Source organism: Sapajus apella, unplaced genomic scaffold, assembly GCF_009761245.1.
Source record: "Sapajus apella isolate SASKATOON/1434 unplaced genomic scaffold, GSC_monkey_1.0 scaffold54, whole genome shotgun sequence".
Taxonomy (NCBI): domain Eukaryota; kingdom Metazoa; phylum Chordata; class Mammalia; order Primates; family Cebidae; genus Sapajus; species Sapajus apella.
Genome location: NW_022436994.1, coordinates 13,291,198 through 13,316,561, shown reverse-complemented (window position 1 = coordinate 13,316,561; position 25,364 = coordinate 13,291,198). Strand labels below are relative to the sequence as shown.

General features: G+C 39.8%; 1 long non-coding RNA gene across 1 annotated transcript; it reads left to right on the top strand.

Annotated features, from left to right (window-relative positions):
• The first annotated feature begins 2,601 nt into the window (after positions 1 to 2,601).
• LOC116527449 lies at positions 2,602 to 16,024 on the top strand. The gene is made up of 3 exons (XR_004258544.1): positions 2,602 to 2,963; positions 6,077 to 6,081; positions 16,013 to 16,024. It is a non-coding gene; the product is annotated as an uncharacterized LOC116527449 (long non-coding RNA).
• The last annotated feature ends 9,340 nt before the right edge of the window (positions 16,025 to 25,364 follow it).

Genomic DNA, 25,364 nt, shown 5'->3' with positions numbered 1-25,364 from the left:
CCATTATTGAGTATATAACCAAAATAATATAAATTGTTCTATCATAAATACACATGAATGTGTATGTTCATTGCAGTACTACTCACAATAACAAAGACATGGAATCAACCTAGATGCCTGCCTGCAGTAGAGTGGATAAAGAAAATGTACATATTCACCATGGAATAGTACACAGCCATAAAAAGGAATGAAATCATGCACGACCTTTGCAGCAACATAGATAGAACTAGAGACCATTATCCTAAGCAAACTAACACAGGAACAGAAAAGCAAATATCACGTGTGTCTCACTTATAAGTGGTAGACAATGAGGATACATGGACACCAAGAGGAGAAAATACACACTGAGGCCTACTTGAGGGTGGAGGGTGAAACAAGGGAGAGGATCGGAAAAAATACCTATTGGGTACTATTTTTATTGCTGGGTGACAAAATAATCTGTACATCAAACCTCACTGACATTCAATTTAACTATATATTAATAACAAACCTGCACACATATCCTGAACCTAAAATAAAATTTAAAAAAAGATTCACACATTATGATCAAGTAGAATTTATCCATGGGATACAAGGATAGTTCAACATATGCAAATAGGTAAATGTGATACACCATATTAACAGAATGAAATGCAAATTATTGATTATCTAAATAGATATAGAAAAACATTTGAAAAACTTTAACATCTTTTTATAATAAAAACCCTCAACAAATTAGACATAAAAGAAAATAGGAAAAAAAAAAAGCCTAAAATGTGTATGAAATTACAAAGTCCTCAAGTAGCAAAAACAATCTTGAACAAAAAGAACAAAACTGGAGGGATCACACAATCTGATTTCAAGATATAGTACAAAGCTATTGTAATCAACACAGTATGGTACTATGGGCCTCAACGTAATATAAGCCACATAATAAAATCTAACAGCTAATATCATTTTCAATGCCCAAAAGCTGAAAACTTTTCTTTTAGGGTCAGAAGTAAGATATGGCTGTCTACTCTTTTTTTTTTTTTTTTTTTTTGAGACGGAGTTTTGCTCTTGTTACCCAGGCTGGAGTGCAATGGCGCGATCTCGGCTCATCGCAACCTCCGCCTCCTGGGTTCAGGCAATTCTCCTGCCTCAGCCTCCTGAGTAGCTGGGATTACAGGCACGCGCCACCATGCCCAGCTAATTTTTTGTATTTTTAGTAGAGACGGGGTTTCACCATGTTGACCAGGATGGTCTCGATCTCTTGACCTCGTGATCCACCCGCCTCGGCCTCCCAAAGTGCTGGAATTACAGGCGTGAGCCACTGCGCCCGGCCTCTACTCTTATCTCTTGTATTCAAGATAGCACTGGAAGCCCTAGCCAGAGAAATTAGATTTTTAAAAAATTCAAGTGATCCAAATTTGGAAGAAAGAAGTAAAATTGTTCCTCTTTGCAAATGACATGTTTATATATAGAAAAATTCTACAGATTCCACCAAAAAAACCTGATTCAAACAAATAAATTCAGTAAAGTTTCAGATTACAAACTCAATATGCAAAAATCAGTTGTGTTTCTATATACTAACAATTACTTATTTGAAAAAAAATAAGAAAAACAATCCCATTTATGATAACATTAAAAAATTTTAAAACCTTAAGAATAAATTTAACCCAGGAATTGAAAGATCTATATTCTTAAAGTACAAAACACTGATGAAAGAAACTGATGCAAAGATATCCAATGTTTATGGATAGGAAGAATTAATATTGGTAAAATATTCATACTACCTGATATGGTTTGGCTGTGTCCCCACTCAAATATCATCTTGAATTTCAGTTCCCTTAATCCCCACATCTTGTGGGAGGGAATTGATGGGAGATATTTGACTCATGGGGTGGTTTCCCCCAGGCTGCTGTTCTCATGATAGTGAGTGAGTTCTCATGAGATCTGATGGGCCTTTATCAGGGCTTTTATATAAAGGGCTTTTCCCCTTTTGGTCGGCACTTTTCCTTTTGCCACTATGTGAAGACGGATGTATTTGCTTCCCTTTCTGCCATGATTATAAGTTTCCTGAGGCCTCCCCAGCCTAGTGGAACTGTGAGTTAATTAAACCACTTTCCTTTATAAATTACCCAGTCTCAGGTATGTCTTTATTAGCAGTGTGAGAATGGACTAATACACTACTTAAAGCAATCTGTAGATTTAATGCAATCCCAATGAAAATTCCAATGTCATTTTTCACAGAAATAGAAAAAGCAATCCTAAAATTTAGATGAAACCACAAAAGTCCTCAAATAGCCAAAGCAATCTTGAACAAAAAGAAGAAAGCTGGAAGTATCACAAACCTGATTTCAAGATACACTACAAACCTACTGTAATCAAAACAGTATAGTACTATGTAAAAACAGACATATAAACCAGGGAACAGACTAGAGAGCCCAGAATAAATCCATACCTTTATGCTGATTTGATTTTTGGCAAAGGTACCAAGAACACAGTGGGGAAAAGATAGTCTCTTCAAGAAATGTTTTTCGAAAAACTAGACATCCACATGTCGAAGAATGAAACTGAACGCTTATCCCACACCACATACAAAAATCAACTCAAAATGAATTAAAGACTTAAATGTAAGTCCTGGAATTGTAAAACTACTAGAATAAAATATAAGGAAAAAGCTTCTTGACACTGTTTGGTCAATGACTTTTTTGGATACAATCCCCAAAGTGCAGGAAACAAAAATAGAATTAAACTAGTGAGATTTCATCAAAAATCATGTCGTACACTTTAAATATATATAATTTTTATTTGTCAATTATACCTCAATAAAACTACACACAGACACACACACACACACACACACACACACACACACTTGGTATAGTTGGGGTTTACCTTCCAGCACATGAAGAAGCCACAGAAGGGCTTTAACCAGTTCAGGGATAGGATCCAAGTTGTGTTGTAGAGTGACACTCTGGTGGCTGGGAAGAGTGAGTTGTGTTACACTCAGAAGCAGAAAGATCCAATTGTGTGGTCATTGCAGAACCTTCAGTGGGGGCTGCTGACTCCAGCTGAGCCTGAAGGATTTCCAAGGGCAGAAAGGGGGTGGGGTGGCAGAGAACAACACTCAGTGAGGCCTCAGGGGGCCATGAGATGGTCATGGGATCAGAGAGAACAGTTCCCAGATCATGGAGAGTCAAAACTTCCTAGCTAATGAAGAAGCTATCTTTCAAACAAAATCTCACTTGGAACTTTCACATGTAAGTAGAGGAAAGGGCAGTGGCTTTCCTTGGGGCTGGAGAAGGGGTCTACAGCCACGTCTGGCTCTCAGGCATTGTTATTTCTTTTCCTCTTTCCCCAGATGTGGCCTCCAAGCCACCCTTGTAGAACCCCCCATGGCTCTGAAGGGCCCAGTGGGAGAACCTCTGATGAGTGGGAAGGAGTGTGAGCGACCTGCTGTGCCCTTCCTCTCACCTTGCTTTCTTAATGTGTGCTGTGCACAACTCTTGATCTTCCTGAGAACAGACTGGCATCTCTGGCTGCCCTCCCTCCCTCCCTCCTTCCACACCAACCCTGACCAGCAGAGGTTCTCTGCGTAGCTGACTCAGTGAGCCACCTTCCTTAAGGCAGGGCCCTTTATTTCCCCTCCGCCTCCCACTTTGGCACCTCGGCGGCTATAAATACGCCCTATGAATGCAATTACGTGATGGAACACAGGCTGTGCCAAAGCCTCCTTGCTCCAGGCTATGGTGTCAGCCATCTACCTCTGTGAAGCATATAAAAAGACACGCGACTCAGGAGGCAATGCACGCGCTGAGACAGAAAGCAAGAGCACAACGAAAAATACAACAACAAACAAAACTCATAAGACGGCGTTATGAGCATTCCCAGGAGAACAAAAAGGCTCCAAAATGGTAACTCCCGTCTCTTGAGCACACAATGTGGTTTTTATAAACTTCCAGGACTCTTTTCTACTTTTTGTTTTGCTTTGTTTTTACCGTTTCACCCCCACAACCACTTTTTTCTTAAGGAAATTAAACACAAAACACCTACTGTATATTTAATTTAAAGAGGAAAAAAAAACTCCTCAAACCTTTCAATGTTGAAATATCATTAAGGAGGGTGACGCAAAGCTGGAGAGGCCAGGAAATTGAGTCTTTAACCTGCCACTCCTTCCCAAGCATATGACCATATATGCCATTACACACCACTCTGCTTCAGAGTATAAATTAACCTTCATTATAAAGATAAAGAAGGCAGCCCTGGCCTGGAGCTTCAGCCAGATCTGGCTACAGCGAGCTGGTGGGGAGTGGGTACACCTTGGCCCTCTCTGGTCTAGAGGTCACAGTAGTAGGACAAGGACCCCCACCTCCATCTTGCGGGGCTGCTGCGAGGCCCTCTCAGTGAAGCATTGGCCGGGCCCTGGGAAGAACCCGTGATGGACAGGCTGTGCTTCCCAGATTTGGAAACTTGGCTCATACTTTCCCTTAAGCAGCCTCTCCCTTCTCTGCGTTTCTCAAATCCTCCTGTCAGTCAAGGCCCAGAGCAAACACCAAGGTCTTGCTGAAGCCATCTCCAACTGCCCAGCTATTTCTTTCCCTCTGGCCCCTCCTGCATAACCAAAATTTTGAATTGTGAAGTCAATTACCTGAGTTCCAGCAACGTTCTTTCATGTTGAACAGGGGACTAAACCTCTTTATGCTTTTATTTCCTTGTCTACAAGATGAACTAGTTGTGCAGATTAAGTGAGATCGTACCCATAAAACACATAGTCATTTAACAACTCTTACTGAAACTGTATTGAGAGCATAGCAGATGTGAAAGAAACTATCTTTAGTCCCTTTTGAGTTCCAAAGTTCATTCCACAGATCAGGCTGGCTCAAACAGTAGTACTTGTTTGTCTGAGGCATCGTGCGTGCCTGGGTCTGGGCTGGGGAGTGACAATAGCTAGTGAGGAAAGAGCCGAGGAACTCTGAAGGTCCTTGCCAATGAAGAGCACATCATATTTCCAGGATACTGTCTGTGCTCTGCAAAAACCATAAGGCAGCCTAGAAGCTGCATTTCCACAAGGAAGCTAAAGGAACTCAGGACAAGGGACTGCTGGGCTGCAGTGAAAGGGGAACTCTTGCAAGAAAAATGGCACATCATTTATTTTTCACTTACAAAGTGATTAACCTATGTATTATTTTTCCCCAAAGGATTTTAGGTGGTTTTTAAAAGCACGTGCAATTCAAAATGTAAGATAAATGAGGAAAAATATATATAATTGTCAGTTCAGGGATTAGTTTTGACCCTTGGAGCTTAAGAGAAAAAAATGGTTGGATGGATGTGTATGTGTGTATATGTCGTGGGGTTGGGGGAGGGGCGGGAGGAGGAGTGAGGAAGTGTTTCCCATCTGTAAGCTGATTATTTTAGGTTTTCATCTTGTGATTCATACTATATTTGGCTTTGAGAAGCTTAAGTCCACTATAGAGAAGATATTTCAGGTGACTTACAGCTCTTACATGGACTTTAAGCAGAACTTGGTTACAAAGGATTGGGAAAGTGGCTCAGGGATCTTGGTGACCAATATCTGGGGACATAACTAATGAAGAAGTGACCCAGGCTAGCAGGGAAGAAAACAATAACTCTCTTGGCTGGCCCTAAACCTCTTGTTTTCTCACTAAGATCCTTTGGTCACCTCCTTGGCCAGACAAACCTGTCCTTACTGTTTGTTTCAACACCTGGAGAATCTCCTGGGAACCTGGCCCTATTTCTCCATCTCATGAGAATAATCTTTAATGCTACAAATCTTCACAAGATGTGTGTATACAACCAGCACCTTAGGGTACTGGACAGTGCAGTTGGTGTGAATCCAATAAGAAGGTCATCCTCAAGGCGTTCTGGAAGCTCAGGTCTCGCAGAATGGTGTTTCCAAACTGCCTTGATGACTGGTGATTTCAAACAGGGGTCACAGAGCACTCTTCAGGTCCGCATTAACCTCGTTGCTTTCTTGGCACATGTATCCCAAAGCAAAGGATGCCAGGCAATAAATCAGAACTAGAATTGAGAAATAAGCACAAAGAGAATCAAGGGAAGTGCAGAATACATTTGGTTTCTGCTGGGGGATAAGCGTATGTTATAGGGAGTGGGGAATGACAGTTGACGGTCTTAAAGAGCTTTGAAATTGTGCAGAATAGTTATGGTCTTAAAAAGCTTTGAAATAGTGCAGACATGCTAAACATGAAAAGAGGTGTTGGATTTTTTTTTAAATTCTAGAAACTCAGAACCAGTCTCATGACATAAGAGGGATTCACTGGTCATTTTGTACAGTAGTGCTAGAAATAAGGAGCATGGCGGTACACATCCAGCCAAACCCAGGCAAGTGGGGATGGAGAGCAAAGAGATCTTGGGTTAAAACACAGTTATCATTTTCGTGCCCCACCAGAACTTACTGAAGTCCTTCCATGGGCTCAGAATTCAAGCACATGATCTCACCTTCAACTTTAACAGCTTGCATTCACTGTCCCTGAGTGGTTCTGCAAAGAATAAGAACCTGTGTTTTCCTTCCAAGTTACAGAGACCATGAGATGAGTGTCAGGCTGGTTTTCCTGCAAATCCAGCATCATAGAAAAACTTGTGACTACATGTAAAACAAAACATTCTGTGGATAGAATGATATGTTTATGTTTAATATACTTTGCAATTAAAAAAAATCAAAGCCACAAAGAATTAATGAGAGCAGGCTGTCTATAAACCTATCTCCTTGTATTTCTTTTAGAATCATTTAATAATGTTAAAATCTTAATGTAAATGAAATCATATTTTCAACATAATTTTCAGGATCTGTACGTTTCTTTCTAAGTCTAAGCCAGGACCTTGACTGCAGAAAAGCATTGCTGCATCCAGTTCCGTTCTGGCCTTGTCTGTCTGAGAGGGTAGGGAAACAGGTTCCAAGAGAGATCCTGTAGCTGAAAAAATCAAAACTGTTAAAGCTAGAAAACACCCTAGGCAATGGGTTTAATCCTATCCTATTACAGAGAAGGGCCCAAACTTTGAAAGATAAAGAAATTATTTCCCTAAGTTCAGATCTCCTGACTCAAAATCAAATTACTTTCTATTGTCCTGGGGCCTGGAGTGCTGGTAAAGTTAAGGGGGGTCAACAACTTATCTAGCCAAACCATCCACCTCTGGAGGGCTGTGCAGCTGGATGGGGGTGAGAGGGAGCTCTAAATGGGCTCTAGGCAGAACAGGTGTCACTCGAGGGACAGTTCCCAGTGCAGGGAGCCCCCATTTCCACATCAATGCCTGGACAGCAAATTATGGAAAGTAAGTTGGGACAGAGTTCAGAAACGGGAAGAAGAGGGCCAGGGGAGAAGGAGAGAAGCGTGCCGCTCAGGAAGACCACAGCCTTTGCTAGGATGTCAGTCTATTGAGCCAGAGGTCCAATATGAGAATTTCCTTGGCCCTCTTTGGAAGACCCCACACAGACCTACTGGTGCCAAGTCACTTCTGGCTCTGAAGGGCCTGCCTTTTGGTCATATTCTCCCAGAAAGTACATCAGGATGAACAACAACAACAAAAGCTTTTTTTTACTAAGATAAACCCTCCACTAGCAATCCCTGCAGAAACAAGAAGAGTTCTTTTATCACACACAAGGCAAGGGATGGCACCCTGGACTTTCAATGGGATTTGTTTTCAGCAGGAAACAGTCATTCTCTCCAGCCTTCATTTCCAAATGTTACATCCTCCTGCTTACATCTCCGATCAAAAAGAAAGATTGCTACTTTCTTTTTGGGAAAGGGACCCAAGGAGCTTGAAGGGCACCTCTGTATCCCCAGTAGGGCTAAGATTGACAACTGACCTTGTGTTTTCTGCTTAGTAGCCATGAACCCAACAGCACTTGGTATATTTGGGATTAGAGGACCATAGAAAGACGAACCTCTCAGAAGCCAGTACCGGACGGCCGCTGCCCAAGCTTGGCGCAGCTTACATCGTGCATACCGTCTTTCCTAACCGGCCAACCATCCTCGGCCTCTGGCAAGGTTCTCGCCAGCAATCATTACGACTTTATTATAGCCCCTTTCAGCAACTCATGAGTTTTTACAGCCAAATTACAAGTCTGTTTACAGTTAAGTAGCAGCGAGTACTTTTAAAGCAAGTACTGTAGATATTTTTATGACTGAGTTTGCACCATCAGAAACATACTGAGTATATGGCAGGGCCCAGAACGCCAGGAAGGCTGTTTGGAGTTCATATAAATAGGGCAAATAAAGGGGCTTTGTGTTTGCCTCATGGAGGCAGGTCCCCACCAGGCCAAAGCTTGGATTTTACACCACAAGGTCTTTGTATATATACCAGTGTGGGGTTTATCTGTTAGTTTAAGGGACAAATTTGCTTCATTAACTGTATCAAAAATTAGGATAATTAGGTTACAATTTTAAAAGTTATTGTCATGTAATAGAAGAGTCACATTCATAGGGACAGAAAGTAGCCATTGTCAAGGATTGCAGGATGGAAGAAATCGGGAGTTAGTGTTTAATGGAGACAGAGTTTCATTGTGAGAATATGAAGAACTTCTGGAGACAGATGGTGATGATGTTTGCACAGCAATGTGGATGTACTTAATGACACAGAACTGTCCACTGAAAATGGTTAAAATGATAAATTTAATGTATATTTTATCAGAATAAAAATTATTTAGAAACTGAAAACCTATTATTGCCTTCAGGTAGAGGATGGAGATTTAGGATTAGGAAGGTAAGTATACATTTGTGTGTATGTGTATGTGTATAAAACGGTCCCTTAACTCAAACACTGCATGTTCTCACTCATAGGCGGGTGTTGAACAATGAGAACACATGGACACAGGGAGGGGAGCATCACACACTGGGGTCTGTTGGAGGGCTAGGGAAGGGACAGTGCGGGGGGGTGGCGAGGTTGGGGAGGGATAACATGGGGAGAAATGACAGATATAGGTGACGGGGGGATGGAGACAGCAAACCACCTTATCATATAAGTACCTATTCAACAACCCTGCATGATCTGCACATGTACCCCAGAACATAAAGTACAATAAAAAAAAAGAAAGGGAAAATAAAACAATCCCTTTATTGAAACACATATTTGAGTTTCTACTCTTTAACTTTCTACGTTGATAACACCAATATCCAGGTTTAGTACAAGATGACTAAAGCATTCTAGTTTTATCATATGAGCCAAGTTTGCCTGAAAACAAGTGGCTGATGGTATTTTTAGTGTGGTAAATCGTTTCATTACGTTCAAGTAAAATCTCTATAACATGATTAATTCATGGAGTGAGGTGTTCTATTCTGAAGAAACCTGTAACAGGATAACAATTTTCAAGTATTTTCCATGATGGAATCATTCACTGATGTTTGAGAACATTGATAAGTATGCCCAACAAATAAATAAACTATTCATATAGAGTAAATATTTTTACTTGAATCATTTGGGTCAGAAAGATGACTTACCATTTCCAAGCAGCAAGAAACCCTTGGTTGTGAGAAGACAATTCTTAACAGTTTGTGTATAAGAAGGGTGATTTTCTCATTGATTTAAAACATTCTCTCTTTTGATTACAACCTGAAGAATTCATGTTTTCTCACAAAAAAGCAGAAGGGCAAGCAAATGTTAATGAAAAGAGATGAAGGAAGGAAATAGAGCAAACATAGCTAATATTGATTATGACATTTATAGATTTTTTTGGTTTAAAACACAGAAATGTATTTCCTCTCAGTTCAAGTTCTTTATCGTTACTCTGCACTATGTCTCGTTCATATAATGCTGTTTATTTTCTGCATTTCCCTCTGAACAGTAAATTTCACAATTGCCAAATATCTGTCTCTCTCATTCACTATTGTGCACCCAGGGTCTAGAGCATTTTCTGGCATCTAATAGGTGCCTTGAAAAAAATTATTGTGGTAGGATATACATGACAACAAATTTACCACTTTAGATACTTGTCACTCAGGCTGGAGGAGCACAGAGGTGTGATCATAGTTCATTGCAGCCTCAAGCTCAAGTGATCTCCCCACCTCAGCCTCCCCAGTAGTTGGGACCCCAGGCACACCCCACCACAGTGGCTAATTTTTAACTTTTTTTTTTGTAGAGATGGGGTCTCACTGTGTTGCCCACACTGGTCTCAAACTTATGGCCTCAAGTGATCTTTCCACCTTGGCCTCCCAAAGTGCTGGGATTACAGGCATGAGCCACTGCATCCTGCCTTCATTTTAACCATTTTAAAGTGTGCAATTCAGTGGCATTAACTGCATTCATACTGTTGTGCAACCATCCATTTCCAGAGCTTTTTGCAACAAACTTCTCGACAGTAAAGCAAAGACCATAGTGGAGAACATTTTAAGAAACTCAAGGATTTGATCTAAGGAGTGTATGCACCAATGATATCTCTCAGCAGATTTGAGGCTGCAAAACTCGGGCAATCCTGTACTCTGAGCTTTTCTTTCCACAGTACTATTCAAGGAGAAAAACTTCATCCACATCAGAGAGAACTGGGGAAACGTTGGCCGAAGGACTAATAGTGGGTCTTGAATATATTTAATTATAGAGCCCAAACTAAAATAAATGTAGGATCAATGGTAGAAAAATAATGTGTAATTTTTTATTGTCCTGACAAGTATATGGTTGCTCCTTATCTGTGGATTCCACATCTTCAGATTAAAACAACCACAGATAAAAAATATATTTTAAAAATGCAACAATAAAAAATACAAATAAAGAACAATAGAGTGTAATGACTGTTTACACAGCATTTACATTGCATTAGGTATTATAAGTAGTCTAGAGATGATTTAAAGTATGTGAGAGGATGTGCATAGGTTATATGCAAACACTAAGTCATTTTTATAAGCGACTTGAACATCCTTGGAATTTGATATGGGAGGTGTTGTCCTGGAACTGATATTCCACGGATAACATGACTATTCAGTAATACAACTTTAAAAACTGGAAGAAGAGAGGAGAAGGAGAATAAGCACAATTATTGCTGCATAAGAATTAGATGGGAATTACAATTTTTAAGAATGCTATATAACTTATAATTGACAAGTGAAGTAACAAATCTTCCCAGAGAGTGAGTATTCCTCCAAGCATTGCTGGCCTCCCAGAGACGAGCAAGGCAGTTTTTGTTTACCATGAAAATGCTGTTGTCAAGAACCATAAGCTTACCTGGTGCTTCTTTGTCTCCATAATAGGATGGGGCTTCTATTCAGGGTAGGAAGATGGAAGTAAGATATACATATTAGGAGAAATATTTGTTCTATTTGTGTGTGTGTGTGTGTGTGTGTGTGTGTGAGAGAGAGAGAGAGAGAGAGACAGAGAGAGAGAGATTGTTTGAGTGGGGACTTGGGTTTCTGCTTTGGAATCATGAACTTCACTGGCTTCTCAACTCTTTCTTAGCTCAGAAATACAGTATCAATGTCCTGACTGAGCTTACCCACTACTGTTATATGTCATATTCCCAGAAGGAAATCAACATCCCTGGAACTAAATTCTATAAGGGGTGGTGCTTAATCTAGTTTTTACCTTCCTAGGCTTTGAATTCCTGATTCTAATTGCAGGACAAGGCCCATAAATAACAGGTATAATAATACTGGTTTAATATAGCCAACACTTACTGAGTTATCACTCTGTCAGGCACTAGGCTTGTAAAGTGGTGCCTAAATGCAGTTAACATTTAACTTTTACTGGTTTTATATGCATTGCCTCATCTAACGCTCACAAAAGACCCTATGAAGTAGGTGTTATTACTCTTCCCATTTCACAGCTGAAAAAACTGAAACTGAGGTTAAATATATTGCCTAATATCACATGGTTAGCAGGTTACAGAAAGGACTTGAATCCAGATTTGTTTAACATCACAGCCCATTCGCTTAACAACTCCGTTAATTCTGGAGGGACCTTTAACTCAGAATTGCATAAAGATGAGGCAAGGATGTTGACAGTGCCTGAGACACACTGCATTATACAGCTGTAATCTAAGATAAGTTTGACATCATCCTCACCAAAATTGAGATATTGGAACAGGAAAAATTTGTTAATTTATTTATCTTATGGAGGGAGTCGATACTCACCTTTTAATTATAAAATCTAGTAACTAAGAATCTAGTTACATTACTTTATAATGTTACAGCGTTTAAAAGTAACTATCTAGTTAATTTTTTTGTAAGATGTATATGCAAATTGGTAAGAAAAAGACTCACATCCAACCTCAATCTAATAGAAAAATTGGAAAGGCATCATCTGGACAGCCATTTAAAAATATGGACCACAAGTAGATGAAGTTTACTAGAAATCAAAGAAATACAAATTAAAACTTAATAATATACCACTTTATTCTATCAAATCAAAATATTTTTAAAATTAGTAATGCACAATGTTTTAAAAGGTATGGAAAAGAAAGGCATCATTAGATATAATTCGAAGAGCAACTTAGCCAATTATACCATAAGCTTTAAAATCTGCATACTCTTTGATACAGCATTTTCTTTCCTTCATCTAGGAATTTTTAATACCACATAATGTAAAAATATAAAAATATTTAACAGCAGAATATCTAGCAACCAGATACTTCATAGTAATATCGAATAAGGAAATTGGAAGATTCTTACAATTTAATACCATGTGCCTATTAAATTTGAAAGATTCTTACAATTTAATACCATGTGGCTATTAAACACAGTGGAATATCTGTAGCCATAGGAAAACACAATGATTTAATAAAGAAAATAGTACTTACAAAGTAATATGGATTTGATTGAGTTCTACATGTGTGCATGCACTTTTCTGTATGTATGTTATATCTAAATTTTTTAAATGACCATGGCTGGTATGGTTTCATTTTTGAAAAGTATGCATGGATATATCATATGCAGGAGAAAATCTTCAGAGTGGAATACCCTAAAATACCCACAAGACTATCTCTGGATGGTCATTTATGTTTTTTTCCTACTTTTTGTGATGTGCTTTTTCTACAGTGTGTGTATTCTACAAGCTTAATAATAAAATTTTATTAAGTAAAAGAGAGCAGAGATCCAATCTGTTGTGGCAGAAATACAGCCTCAGCCATTTCCAAAATCAACAGTTCTTTCTCGGGTCACCTGGACCGGAGCTCTGCCGAGGACAGGCCAAGGTCTGGAAAACAGTAGATCACTTGGTGATCCTGGCAGAACCTGGGAACCATGCTGCTGGACACTCAGTGTTTGGTTTCTGAGAGTGACTGTTCCAAACAGTGCATGCCTCCACCTGTCTCTTTGACTTACTGCTCTGAAGCACGGCCGCATGTCACGCCGGGGTTCGCTTAGCTCCTGCTCATGGGCTGTGGGCCAGTGTTAGTTACTGAAGGCGTTGTATTTTATGACAGTCGAAATTGGTTGCTAGATGCAGTGAAACGTGAAGACAACTGAGGTGTAGGCTGCAGATCTTCCTTTGATGTCGCAGGGAGGAGAGAACTACAGGGGAGCCTATTCTTAAACATTGGAATTCTCCTTTAATAACGATGGCCTTTGCTTGGCTCTTCTTTCTGTGTAACTTCATCTGGAATTCCATTTTCTCATTATTACCTGTTTCCAGATATTTCATGAGAGATTTCAACTAGTCCACTTGTCTGATTATTCTGGCCCCTTCCAGACAGACTGGCTCCAAGGTTATGAGGTAGTTTGGACTCATCTCATGGCTTTATCAGGAAGGTTTGCAGAAGAGTGAATTCGTCTGTATGAAATTCTTACCAAGTGGCGGCTTTTAGAGCCAATGTGTCTGAATCTAAAAACAGCAAGTTGGTTAGACAGGGCCTCACCCAAGCGCATCTTCCAGGAAAGTGCTCACATTACCTGCTGACTTCTTGAGTTGGGGTTCAACAGGCTAATTCACTTTTCATTTTCCTTGTTGGAAGTTGGAAGCTGGTGGCAACAGGGAGAACATCCGGAGCTGGAAAATTGCAATCCAATCCAGCTGCTTTTGCCTTGACCTAGACGTAGGATTTAGTTTCTTTCCTTTTTTTTACCCCTTGGTTTTCAACATGGAAAATGTTTTCCTAAGGCCTACCAGCCACAAAGAAGGATTCTCTAAAGGACCCATGGAATAGATGAAGAGTTGGAGACAAGGAGCAATCACAGGCTTAACTAGCAATGCACATCAAGCTGGAGACAGAAGACTAAGATGAAGGATGACAGATGTTAGGTCAAAATAGAAGAAAGATGGCAAAACGCCCAGTCTGAGAAGATTAAATTTTAATGGAGGGTAGCAAGAATTATAAACATAGGTTGGTGCTTGCTATCTACAGGAAATAGTTAACTTATCATGTGCTGGGTTTAAGAGATATTGCAATGCCTGCCTGCAAAAATAGGGCACATTTTTATAATGACATAAGCTTCAAAGCTGATCCATGCTTACAAAGTGTGCTGTAACGCAAACAAAGAGGGGCCATAATGGCAGTTAGAAGGGAAGTAAGAATTCCAGTAAGAATGCCTGTCTATGTGCCTAGCACTGATCTAGGATTCTAGTGACCTCTCTGACACTGTTGTTTGGGCGACTTTGGAAGATCCAGTCAGCCTTTGCCCTGTTTGGTTCCTCTACACTTGCATCCATTGATCAGTGCTAATAATTATGGTCACCCCATGTTTCCCTTTATAGAAAGCAGGAGACACACTTCCTTTACCTCTCCATGACCAATACCCAGCATAGCCCATGGCACACAACAGATCCAAAATATATTCACTAATTCAGCATGTATTTAATGATTTCCTTTTACATATAGAAATGATGTTAGGCCCCAGGAAAAGTCAAAATGGCTTTACAGAGAAATTTTTGGTTAGTTTGTTTGTTAGTAATAAAGACCATCCTGGCACTGGATTGTGTTTTCAGGAAGGAAATATAACTCAGAGAAGGAAAAGATTCTGATAGTAAGTGCTAAAAATAAATCTGGGTCTTATTAATAGAAATCTTTGTGCCACCTCCCACCTTTATCCCCCTTCCCTTCACCGTGGCTGGCAGGCATAACTTTCTATTCTTTCTGAATACTTACTCCAAAGTAGCCATGGGTGACTTTTCTGATATTGCTTCAGGGGTGAGATAAGATCAGAAGAAATAAAAAGATAAAAAACAAAGCAAAACAATACAAAATACGCAAATAAACAGTACAGCCCACCAAAAATTGTAGTGAAGGTCTAGGTTATTAAGACATTGTACTTGCATTTTTGAAAATACTTTTCCGAACTTCGAGTACAGTTCAAAGTCAATGACATTACGTTAAAATCTTCTATGTGAGAGTTGCTACAAGAACGATTGTACAGTGATTATTAATGATACTGAAGCCCTTTAATTGCTTCTAATATAATAAGTTAAGTACAACAAGCTATTAGTAATATAATTAATAACTAGTAAACAATAAAATATTAGCTGACCTGTGCCTACCAATTTCTGGAAGCAAGGAAATGAAAGAAGTGCAAGTTCACTAAAATCAAGCAAACTTTGAGCCTAACACAACCCATTCCCTTATTTCCCCCTCTTCTTTTTTTTTCTTATCCTGTCTTCCTCTTTTCATTCATTTATTCATTTTTTAAACAAATATTCCTTAAGCCACCACTTAATGTACCGGGCACTGGGCTAAGATCAGGATGGTGAACAAAATATTCAAGTTTCCTGCTTTCTTTGGAGGTTAACTGTGATATGGATACTAATGAGTGGTACTTTCTGTTGAATAATAAGGTAGATTATCAAGAATTATCCAAGTAAGCTGAATGGCTGAATCCCCATCTTTTTTCTACAATACAAACCTTTGTGTAATGCCAGCACTTTGGGAGTTCATGGTCAGAAGATCACTTTAAGTCAGGAATTTGAGACCAGCCATAGGCAACATAGAGAGACCCCATCTCTACAAAAATAAAAATTAAATAAAATGTAGTTGGATGCGGTGGCACACACCTGTCATCCCAGTAATTGAGGAGGCTGAGGTAGGAGGGTCAACTGAGCCCAGGAGGTCAAGGCTACAATAAGTTATGATTGCACCACTGCACTCTAGCCTGGGTGACAGAGTGAGACTCTGTCTCAAAAAAAAAAAAAAAAAAAGTATCTCAACTTTGGCACTTTGGGGCCAGATAATTCTTTACTGTGGGACTGTCTGTGCATTGTAGGATGTTTAGCAGCATCACTGACCTTTACACACTAGATGCCAGTATCATCCCCCAATTAGTGACAACCAAACATGTCCCAAACATTGTCAAATGTCAGGCAAAATCATGCTTAGTTAAGAACCATCAGTATAAAGGAACCATGAAAAGCAGTTTTCTTGGTCTTGTTTCTTACATCCCTATGTTCACATACTGAAGGATTGCAGTAACTATGAACTGATGCAGGAGGGAGGGCATAGTGTGTGTGTCGGTGTATGAGTGTGTGTGCACAGGTGTCAACTAATTATACATGAAGGTTGATGGAAATGCTGCAAATTTAAATTTAAGGTCTGTTAGTATTTTGTCCTAAGCATTCTTCCTCACGGTCTGGCATTTCAAGAAACTATTGGCTTTTATATGACAAATTTACTACCCTGAAATTTATTGAGGAATAAAGGATGCATCACTTAAACTTACTGTGACAGCTTGCTTTTCTTTTCTTGAAGAACTAGGCCTTACACATTATCCTACAAAAGTTTTAATTCAATGTTTACAACAGCTATCTTTCTATTAATTTAGATTGGTCAAATTTATGATAAATTAGGCCTGCATTTTATGTGCTATTTAAAAAATTCTTGCCCATTTTATGGTACTGGGGTCAAAATTTTACTAATTCAGATGATTTTAAAGGTTTATGGTTGTTGTATCTCGCTTGTATGACATTTTGTTGGTTATATCTATGATTTATCTGTTGCTGAGTCCTTGGTCAGGAACACAACTCCCAATTATCCAACCAATTATAACATTGTTCCGTGGGAAAACTTTAGCAGCTGAAACTGTTGACTCAGTATAATAAAAAAAGAGCAGCTTAATATCAGATAAACTAAACTAAAATTTTGTTTTGGTCAACAATTGCCAACATTCACAAGGCAAGTCCTGAGGAACTCCATCTATCGTTGACTTATACTGTGTAGTTTCCTGTGCTAGATGGGCCTGTGCTGATACCATTTTTGTAGTCAAGATGTGTCCGTCTTTGTAAGAATTGTTCTTAACTTCCAAATGAAAAACAATTGCTTCGTGATATGATGCTACATGATACAGTAGTCTGTGTTCTGAAAGACTACATATTCAGGCAATTAAACAATTCCAAAAAAAAAACAAAATACAAAACTGACTTTACTATAATGCAATGTGAAGTTCACTGTTTAGTTTTCATAATAGAGTGGTGCTTTGCTTTCAGTTAACTTGTATTCCATCAATATTTAACGGTGCTATTTAGATACCTGATACACGTGTCAGAGAATACACCCCGATCTGACTGCCCCAGGCCTACCATCTCCTACTATCCTTTATCATCCTTCCTGACTACTGAATTGCTGGACACAACCTTTGATGGACACGCTGTAAACTAAGAACATCACATTATCTCCCAAATCTCCATTAGTCCACCCAAAGTAAATATACAATTTAAATAAAAACAGTATCCTTGCTATGAAAATTCAATTTCAAGAGCAGGCGCGGTGGCTCACACCTGTAATCCCAGCACTTTGGGAGGCCAAGGTGGGCAGATCGAGAGGTCAGAGTTCGAAACAAGCCTGGCCAACACTGTGAAACTGTCTCTACTAAAAAAAATACAAAAATTAGTCAGGTATGGTGGCACATGCCTGTAGACCCAGCTTCTTGGGAGGCTGAGGCAGAAGAATCATTTGAACCCAGGAGGCAGAGATTGCAGTGAGCTGAGACCATGCCATTGCACTCCAGCCTGGGTGACAGAGTGAGACACTGTCTTAAAAAGAAAAGAAAAGAAAATTCAATTTCCAAATAATTTTTCTTGTCTCATATTCCAACTATGTTTTTTGCTTTTAGAAAGAAATTCTGGAGCATCTACTGCAAGGATGTCTTAATGAGATTTTGCCAAAATAATGCTGCCTGACAAATAATATCAAAGCTTAGTAGCCGACAGCACAAGCATTTGTTCTTCCATTCACTATTTTGCAGGCCGACCTGCAGTTCAGCTGGTCTTGAATAGTCTCATCTAGTTGTCTTTGCTTCAGGCTGTGGGCTGGCTGGATTCAGATATTCTATAAGTGTGTTTATTCTGGGGCCCAGGGTAAAGGGAAAGCTCTATCTGCAGTGTGCTCCTCTCATGGTGATTACCAAAGCACAAGAGCCAAGTTGAAATGCACAAGCTCATGGCAGACCTCTTCATGTCATGGCCACTAACATTCCATTTGCTGTAGAATTTCATATGGCCAGGTCTGGCATTAATGATTCAGGAAAAAAAATTTCACCCACACAAGAAAGGGAAAGGGAAATAAATAAATATTTGCTGAACAATAATTCTATCATAAAAATATGACATTTGACAATCAGACTAAACATGCTATTGAGTTTTTTTTTTTTTTTTCAAATTTTTTTAGCTTTCTCTTGAGTTAACTCAGGCAACACCATTTCTACATATCTAATTTTTGTCTGGGGACTCTCCCTTCCCCCTCTTTCAGCTTCTAATGTCTGGATAGTGTTCCATGCTTGTCCTAAGAGTGACACACATCACTCAAAGTCAGATTACATTTCCTTTGTCACAGTGCTCAATGCATCTTAGGACAAGACTGCTGAGACCTTCTTTCCAGCCCTCTACAAAGCCAGGTCTCCTCCTGGACTTTTCAGTTTTGTCACCCAGTTAATGGCTATGCTTGATACCTCATATTTAGAAAGTTTATCATGGATAAGATCTTTACTCACACAGAAATCATTGTCAGGAATAGAGAATAATAAGTATTAGATCTTAAAATATGAAAATGCTAAGCCGAGGAAGTAGAGTGAAAGACACTGAGAACCCGTATTCACAACTTAGAAGTTGGTGATTCATGTTGTTTGGTAGTGTAGCCATATCTCAAACTGTTATATCCCAGACCTCAAACCATAGGCATATAGACATTGCTGCATTATGGAATTTGGAGGAGAAATTCAGGATATTGGAACATATGCCTGCCTTTTGTGGCCTTTTTAAAGGCATAGTAATGTCCCATCAGAATTATACAAGCCTATGTTGAACCTTGCATATCTGAAACCAGAGAGGAAGGAAAGTACAACCTGGCTAAGAGATGCCCTTCCGCATGAACCCTGTAGAATAAGGAAGATAAGAATTGGGTGATTTGGAATTTTGCAGAGTTGGAAAAGTTTATTCTTATCACAATCATAAATTAGTGCAAACCCCATCAGGAAGGTAGGGATCATATCAGAAAATACCATTAGGATGTGGGGCTAACTTCTTTTTAGATCACTGCTGAGCACATCTTGTTCTCTATGTGACAAACAGGGTAATTATTTATGTTCTTAAGGTGCGACTGGTTGCTGCCTGAGTGCCAGATGAGTTTTCTTACCTCAACTATTGTTTCAAATTGCTCTGGGCAGCACAAAGTAGAAGGTCACTAAGGGGAAGACATCAGGGATGGACAGAGCCCTAGTCTTATCACTGAGAAACAGAAATTCTCAGGCTGGAATCCAATTTCAAGGATCATGACTCAATAAGATATCTGGAGACTGGCCTATGGAGGTCAGTATTTGAAACTAGTAAGACCTCAAATGTTCCTAAGGGAGCCAGACAATTTGTAGGAGGAATTGTTTATGAATATTTAGTCTCTAAGAAAACCCTGAGGTCTAAGAAATGTTGTCAACAACAACAGCAATAACAACAAAAACAGGCTAATAATGGAGACACTTTTGGCAATGCCATGCTAAGATATGGGAACAGAAAACAAAAGATCAGAGGATTCTACCAAAAGCAGAAAAGGTGGCCATAAGGCAGAGGACAGCAGCCATTCTCTTAGAGGGAAGAGCAAGCACAAGTTGACAAGCTGGTAAAGGAACTCATTCTCCTGCTGGGACAATCAGCCTTTCCCATTCTTGTGCAGCTGTGTGTGCATTCATTATTTCAGCAAATACTATTGTACCTACTATGTTCCAGACAATGTAGAAATACATAGGTAAATAAAATAGAATTTGATATGTGCATTGAAGCAATGATAACCAATGTTTCCCATCCAACTCTGGTTTTTTTTGTTCTCTCTCCGCCATTGTGTATTGGGCATGTTGGGTACCTTATGAGGACTGTACATCACCCATTAACCTTAAATTTGAAGTAGGGTGAAACCATCAAATATTTCACTTTTTCTTTCTGGAGACTGAGTGAGTATATCATATATGTCATGTATGGATGTGGACTGTGGACTCTCTTTGTATATATATGTATATACACACATGGATATATATATATATATATATGTATATATATATATATATGTATACACACACACACACACACACACACAGGTATACATATTAGCACTAAAATTGTATGTGAATGTTAGGCAGCCAAGAGGTTAATTGCAGTAGGTGGTTGTCATTTGTTTCTCCATCATCTGTTTTTCCTTCTTTCAATACCAGACCTAATATTTTGTTTGGACTCTACTTCTTCTCAGTCCACATGGTCTAGATACGGGTCCACTCACAGCCCTAGAAATGAAGTGCATGACCTAGGCCTAAGTCTATCAGTGCATTGCGTTCTGAGTGCGGTGGCTGACTGAGGCAAGTCCAGTGCAGTGGTTGATTGAAGGGAGCAAGTCCAGTTAAAGCAAATCCCAGGATTTTGACTATGTTAGGAAAGACTCTCAATAGTTACTACTGGATTTTAACCTGACATTAGGTAGCTCATGAGCTTCTAACATCTTGTGAGGATGAGGGAGGAGTCTTTTTGAGAATGTAGCCAATACAGATGAAAAGAGATGAACTGAATCCTGATAACATCATGTGGGTCATAGCATCCTATCATAACTGAATCTAAGTCTATTTTCAAATAGTTTTATTTCTGAATCAATACGCTGCCATTTTCATTACATTCTACTATCGGTGTTTGATTTTTCAATTACTTAACAAAAACAACTTTACATGTGTGCTTGTGTTTGTGCGCATGTATGCAGAAAAGACAAAGACATGCTACTGGCACTTTTTGAGTGTCAGACTGTGTAGGCTTTAACATTTATTATTCATTTGTTTCTTTATATACACAGATATTATACTTTAAAACTGTCCATATATGAGCTATTGACAAAGCCATATGGAGTCTGGAATAGTTACAGAATTAGAAACACATGATTGATTGATCCTAACTAAGAGTGCAAAATGTCGGAAGCTATTGGTTCAAGTAAATAAGGAGTCATAAAAAACACTGTAGATAAAAGAAGGCCCCAGGGACTGAATTTATTAAGTAATCTTCTTGTCTGAGAAAGTAGCCTGGGAATATCCAACACAGCAATAAGCTATTATTCAGCAGACCCAGAGAGGGACATCAAGAGTTCCACAATCATACAATGTAGATTTCTTTTCCTCTGGGTTGAGAAATATTAGTTACCCATAGGGGAAGACTTTGGACAAACATTCATGGTTATCAACTCCAGCAAACTTTCTTTGTATCTTTAACTCTTCTAATCATTATAAAATGACCTTACAATGTTTGCTATAATTTAAAAATACTATGTAATTCCCTTTAGAAGAAGGAGCAGTTCTTGGTTTTATTCCCCATCTTACTCACAGTTTCTACCATACAGAAGTTAGGATAGGTAGGTTACTCTTATAAAAATATTGTCTTAAATTTGGAGGTTCAAAGAACAAGAAGTTAATTTTTCTCTAGAAGTTCAAGATGAGAGATCAAAGTTGCTGAGATGTATGCAGCCACCCAGATTCCTTTCCTTTTGTCACCACATCATCCTTGAGGGCCTCACCATTATCTGTATGGTGGAGGCTGAGTTACAGCCCTGCCCAGGCTCTAGCCTGCAGGAGGGTGGAAGAAGCCAGTGGTCTCAGTTAGTTCAGGCTGCGGTAACAACAGCAAAAAACTTGGTGGGTTATAAACAACAAATCTGTGTTCTTCAAAGTATTGGGGGCTGAGACATCCAAGAACAAGGGACTGGCAGATTTGGCATCTGGCAGGGGCCTTCTTCATGGTTAGCAGATGGCCACCTTCTTGCTGAGTCCTCATATGGTAGAGAGAAGAAACTCTGGCATCCCTTTCTCCTCTCATAAAGGCACTAATCTTATAATGAGGCTCTGCTCTCATGACCTCATCTAATCCTAACTATCTCTCAAAGGCTCCATCTCTTAATACCATCACATTGCGGATAAGAACTTCACCATATACATTTTGGCTGGATACAATCATTCAGTCCATAATACCTGTCTACATCCTGAAGGTCTATACATAGAAGGGGCAAGCACTTTCCACTGGAGAACACCCAGTCAGAGGATCACTGTATTGGGAGGTGGGAAATGTTTCCTAGCCATGAGCCTAGAGGCAGGAGAATAAAACTGGGCAGAAAATAAGTCTCTTCATCTCCTCATACCCCCCTGACAAGGGTCTTTAGTAAAAAGGGGAAAATATGGAAACTCTGTCTGTCTATTACAGCTCCAAAGCTACGATTATAAGAGGAGAGTCATGTTAGCATGGGAATAATCTACTTGTTTTAGAGACATCACCCTCTATCAGACCTTATAACCATTCTCCAGGTTGACATGCAATGGAACCTGCTGAGCGAGACTCTAATTCTGGAATAAAAGGATGGAACAAGGAGGTGGGGGAGAACAAATGTATTCCTTGGTGCCCATCCTGGCTTCAGGAATCTTTGTTTATGCCTGAAATTCCATTCTTAGTGGTTCATTTCTTTGGCATTCAAATACCCAAACAGCCAGAGTCCCTCAGAGTCTAAATTCCACAAGACAGAGTAATACTTTTAACCTCTTATATCACTGTTTGATACAAATATGCTTATGTCATTGTCAGAAGGATCTGGCATCTGTGGGACTCTGAATAGATGAAAAGTTCCTTCACAAGTGGTGATGAGAGAAAAGTTACCTGACACACTCTGGTTTATTTCACAAGCATGGAGAGCCATCCACTTAACTGTTGGGGTTTTCCTGAGTTTTATCTTTTCTCTCTCCTCATTCTAAGTGTTCTTTCTGGATGAGCTCACTGAATCACATGCCTTTACCCACCTGCTAGCTACAGATAACTCACACATTTATTTCTGTAGCCCTGACCTCTCCTCAGGCTTCCACTCATTTGCTCAGTGCCCACCAGACGTCTCTACCTGCATGTCCCACGGACACGTCAAACTCACCCTGTCTAACACTCTACTCATCTTTCCCTAAAAGTAAGCTTCCTCCTGTATTGTCTGTTATTTGTTGGTGCCAGCACCCACCCAACCAGACACTGGGAAGTTACCTTTGAATCAATCATTTCCACCATTTTCTGTTTAATCACTTAGAGAGTCCTATTCATTTTACCATCTAAATAACCCCAAACTGGGGGTTCCTAATTTATCATTTATAATCCTGCATACAGAAGTGTTATAATGACTGATTGACAGGTCGCCTCATCCTGGCTTTGCCTTTTCCTCATTGACCCCACTCCAATACATCTCGGATTGTTGCTAATAGGATATATAGAATCCCAAGCCGAGGTTTCTTAATTTGTCTTTTATGATCCCATATACAGAAGTGTTAGAATAACTGACAGGTCTCCTTGTTCTAGTTTGCTTCTTCCCCACTGCCCCCACCCCAATATGTTTTCAGATTGTTGCTAGAAGGACCTACCTGACCATCTAACTTCCTTGTGTAAAACCTTTCCACGACTGCCACCTACCACAACTCCTTACCTGACAAAGTCCTGCACCTTCAGAATGCATCCAGGCCTTTCACAGCCTGGCTCCTCCTGATTCTTCACACGCATCTCCCTGAGCTCCTGTAGCAGCCCCTCTGCACCTTCCCTTCTAGCATAAGCTCCAATTTCCTAAACACATCTTGCTGATCCAGTGTGTGGCTCATGCTTCTTTCTTCCTCTGTAGTTTTTCTCATAGTGTTGCCTCCTTTTCCTCTATAACTCAGCCTGGGAGCAGCTTCTCAGAGGAATCTTTCCTGACTACCTTTTCCACCTCCTCTACTTGGTTAAAGGCATCTCTGTGTATACCCACAGTCCCCTGTGCATTCCAGAAGTTCTCCAGTTAGGACCTTGTGTTGAAGTCATTTGTATTTACTTATTTTGAGATGGAGTCTCTCTCTGTTTCCCAGCCTGGAGTGCAGTGGTGTGATGTTGGCTCACTGCAACCTCCACCTCCCTGGTTCAAGCAATTCCTCTGCCTCAGCCTCCCAAGTAGCTGGGATTACAGGTGCACATCATCAAGCCTGGCTAATTTTTTTGCATTTTTTAGTAAAGACGGGGTTTCACCATGATGGCCAGACTGGTCTTGAACTGCTGACCTCAGGCAGTCCACCCGCCTTGGCCTCCCAAAGAGGATTACAGGTATGAGCCACTGGGCCCGACCTGAAGTCATTTATATTTCTAGTTCACTATCTAGATTGTAATTTTCTCAGGGAAGGAACCATGTCTTGTTCTTTTTGTTTTCCTAAATGCCTAGATATGGCATATATGATGCCCATGATAAATATTTCTCCCTTCGAGTTGGCTTCTTCTGTGAGGAAAGTATGCCCTATGCAGGACAAATGGCAATTGCAAGTGAGATTAACAAGTGTATCATCAGAAGCCCTGGAAAGTTCAATATCTGCTATCACCTGACCCGTACCTGCTGATATTGCCGAAAAGAAAGGGCCAAGGGGAGGGTGGGACTTCTCCAGAAATGACTAAAAAATGCACCCTCCAACTCAGCCCATTTGGAAGTGAGGTAGTCCAGCTACTTCCTGTTGGCATATGGCCATGTAAGAGCCTCAGGCATGAATTGGGCTTCAGTTTTATAGTTGTTAGTTGGTTGGTTGGTTATATTTCTTCTTTCTCTTCCATGATTCTTGGTCTAACATGGTAAGAAAATTATCCTCCCAAATTGTTGATTGGCAGATCTTCTGTTTGTCACTGTGTCTCTAGATCCCCAGATGAAAGAGAAAGGATGGACTACCTTTAGATATTATCAGAGAGAGAAGGAGAAATAGTATGAGAGAATGTGGCCAAGAGAGAAATAAAAATAACATGAAAGATAAGCAAGTTTAAGGTTTGAATACTTAATACCTTGTTTTCTGAAAGCCTCAGAAGGAAAGGAAGAAAAACAAAATGCCAAGCATGTTCATTTGGGTGGTAATTAAACTGCAGTCCCATTGCTGTGATTAGTATTCCTGTGTCACGCTTAGGAAGTGGACAGGTTGGTGTTGGCCCTGAGGGTAATTGTTTCTGGGTCGGGTACTGTTAGCTCCACCCTCTGTGCCCATATCTACCAT